Source organism: Astatotilapia calliptera, chromosome 7, assembly GCF_964374335.1.
Source record: "Astatotilapia calliptera chromosome 7, fAstCal68.1, whole genome shotgun sequence".
NCBI lineage: Eukaryota > Metazoa > Chordata > Actinopteri > Cichliformes > Cichlidae > Astatotilapia > Astatotilapia calliptera.
Window position 1 is genome coordinate 10210732 of NC_137428.1, and position 3564 is coordinate 10214295.

Below are 3564 nucleotides of genomic sequence, written 5' to 3' on the forward strand. Positions count from 1 at the left end.
TAGTACCTTTATTTATCATAATGATCTTTATCTCTGCTTTTTTTTTTTTCTTTCTTTACAATTTGATAGCACATATCAGAATGTATCTAAGTGAGTACAAAGGAAATTCAAGAGTGTTTTTGAAGTTATTGAAAAAATACCAGTCATGATTAAAATGAACAGACATTATTTTTTTCATCAAGAAAAGGCTCGTTTTTGTTTTGGGTTGCTTTTACAATTTCAGATAGTTATAGCCAAATAAAGAAGGATTTTATTTAAAAATAAAACTGTGATGTTACAAGTATAGAAAAAAACTCTGAATCACTTGATCCTACTGCAGTAATCTCTGTGACTGGGTCTGAGTAAAAGTAAAAGAGAGAAGGGCATGAAAGAGATTGTGTAACACTGACATTTCAAGCTAAAGTTGTTTTATGCAGATTTAACTTTAACTTCAGGGCTAAGGAGGATAAGGTTTCTTTGGAGTTGATGCTCAGGGGAATGGAAAAAATCTCAACCTATGATGTCAATTGTACATTTAGTGGTCTTTGTACTGTAACCTTATTGCAACTATGTCAAACTTATGTGTCTTACCACTGTGGAGGAAGTGAACTGACTTCACTTTCTCAGCTGTTTTTACACAACTTTTAATTGTTACCTTCTGGGTGTAAATTAAATATTAAGAGTAACATTTAAGTGCTTGCATGTATCCAAAACGGTCAGGTAATACAAACGTGACTTCACCGGTACCTTCTGAAATGCAGTGACATACACATACACAGCTTTAGTATGCATTCTGACCACTTTTAATTTTAGTGACAGTTGGGAGAATTTTTTTAAAGGTTTTATTTTGAAAGTTTGATTATCAAAATTCTGTTAACATAAGCATCACTACTGGAAGATTTCATTTACCTACCGGTATATACCATATGGCTCCACCTTGTGGAGAGCCATACCATCTCAACATTGCACAAACCTCATATATGCTACAATAATGATGTATACTCTTTAGATTAAAAACCATCATACACGTTAGCACTACACTGAAAAAATAATAGTGCACACTCGGTTAGCTTAACATGCTATGGTTATATGATCTATAAATACCACAAACAAAGCTCAGATTAAACCTTTAAATGTTTAATATCTGTCTAAAATACTAATGTTTTAACCAGTACATCTGAACAGTGACATACTCATATTCTTCAGGTTGGTCAGATAAAAATAAAAAGAAATTTAAAATGAACTGGCAGCAGGTCTCTACTTTAAATATAAATAGTGTCTACCACTTGCTTCTTCTGATGGTTTCCTAGTGTACTATCAAGTATCTTGTGTACTTTTCTGTACATTATTTTAAACTGTACTTTCATGGACGAGTGCTAGTGTGGGTGTGCTTAACTTGTATATGGCATAAATGCTTATTGAGTTCTTCTGCCTATGTTCACACTGCAGTAGAGCTGCCGTATTCATGTTGTAATTATGTTCTCCTTTTTGTTTCCATCAAGTTCGTGTTTTCTATAATTAAACATTCTCAAATGGTGTGTTGCACCATGTCTTAAATACATTTCTTTCCTTTTCTGTTCAGGCATCTGTATGCTGCATATTTAAATGATCATTATTCACCATATTATTTTTTTCTTATAGTCATTTTACTTTCAGAAACAGATCAAAGAACAGTGTTTCTTAAGAGCAGTGTTGATCATTTATTCCCAACCTTTTTTTTACTGTCTCACAACTTGATTTTAAATGTTTAAAAAAAATTATAGGTGTTTACTGATTTACCTAATCTAACTCCACCTCATCCAAAACTGATCCACACCTTCCTTTCCATAGAATAAAAATAAATTGCAAAGACCAGAACACGCAATCGTAAAAGTGAAAGAAAGAATCTTAATTTGTTACATCTGTAAGACAAAAACAACTTGTAACTAAGGCAAAAACAGGAGAAACATGACCAAATAAAATGGAGAATGTGTAAATTGACCCACAATATGATCAATATCAACATCAATATGATTACCATACCGTGTTCTTACTATGACTCTTGTTAGTATTCTCCACAAAATTTCCCTTAATTTTGTTACTTCTGTATCTGTAACACACACACACACACACACACACACACACACACACACACACACACACACACACACACACACACACACACACACACACCAGAACAGAAAAAAACCCAAGTGGGCCATTAAGACACAACTGTGTCATACTGTGGTATAAACGGATTATACGGAGAAGCAGCAAATCATGCGCAGTGGAGGAGCCCACAGTTCACTTCTGTGTTACTGCTGAACACAAGCTCCATTTTTGCATTTGTAACGTGTGTTCTGCTAAAGCTAAACTGTGATCCGTGCCTTTTAATCATAAAAATATCCTTACATGTGCGACAGAGCATAGCGAATAATATGCTTGCCCCTGCAACAGAAGGGTTCACGCCAGTGATCTTTTGGGACACGCCTCTGTGTCACATTTTATCCGCATCATTTGCAAGGTTTAATTCCTGTCCTGGAACATTATCATCGGGTCAACTCATGTTTTTTCTGTCATATAAATTCTATCTAAATGAAGCTGTTACAAAGATGCGGCGAAATGAATCGATATTTGCGGTCATATACTCACCCTCTGGAGCACAGTCCGTTTATCTTATCCATCAGTCACCCCATTGCTTTTATTCTGTTTGGTCGCCTATAACTTTAACATCACTATGCTGGATAAATTTGATGGCGATCTGTGGACACAAATGTAGTATCCTCGGAGCTCATCAGTAGCATCCTTACTGCTTTGAAATATTTACAGATGCAGAATATGAGCTTCCGGAGCTTCGCCATCCCTGGATCACCTCCTATTGGTCCATACCCACAAACACATGCAGTGATTCTGCCGACCTAATGCCCCCTTATTCCCTGAAGCAGATCATCTTGTTGTCAGAGTTAACAGGCATATCTGTCATATTTCTATCAGTGTATGCACTATCGACCAATTCATATCTGTTTAATGTCAAATTTGTTACAGAAGTAAAATGAGGTCCATTCAGCATGCAGTAGACAATGTCGCCAGCAGGTGGTGATGTTGCTACATAAGGGTTTAATTTTCTGCTGCTTGCGGATAGTTTTTCAGATAGCGCGCGTGCGGCTGTCACTGCCTCTAAAACAGGCATGCTTATTTAAAATAATCTCTATTCTAAATAGCTATTTTGTTTCTGAAAGCCCAGGTGACTGTACGTGTGAGTTTGTATTGGATTCACGTACTTGTTTTTCAAAATGCATTTTTTTATATATAAGGAACACTCGCCAAGAGCAGAGAAAGCACGTTAAGTGGATCAAACACACACACGGTCTGGAGAAGGGTTGTACGTTTCAAACTACAAAAACTATGGTTGACGGCTATCGTAATTCCTTAAACAAGACGGACTTTTATGTACGACCTTGTATATGTATAACCTTGTTGTTGTGATGACCTAAATTATCAGACTAGCTTTATTTCCATTTGTTCCAATAAAGATAAAGACGACTTATGAGAAACCGACGTTTCCTGCTGCTACAGTGGAGGAGTAAGGAGCAGAGTCGTTACGTC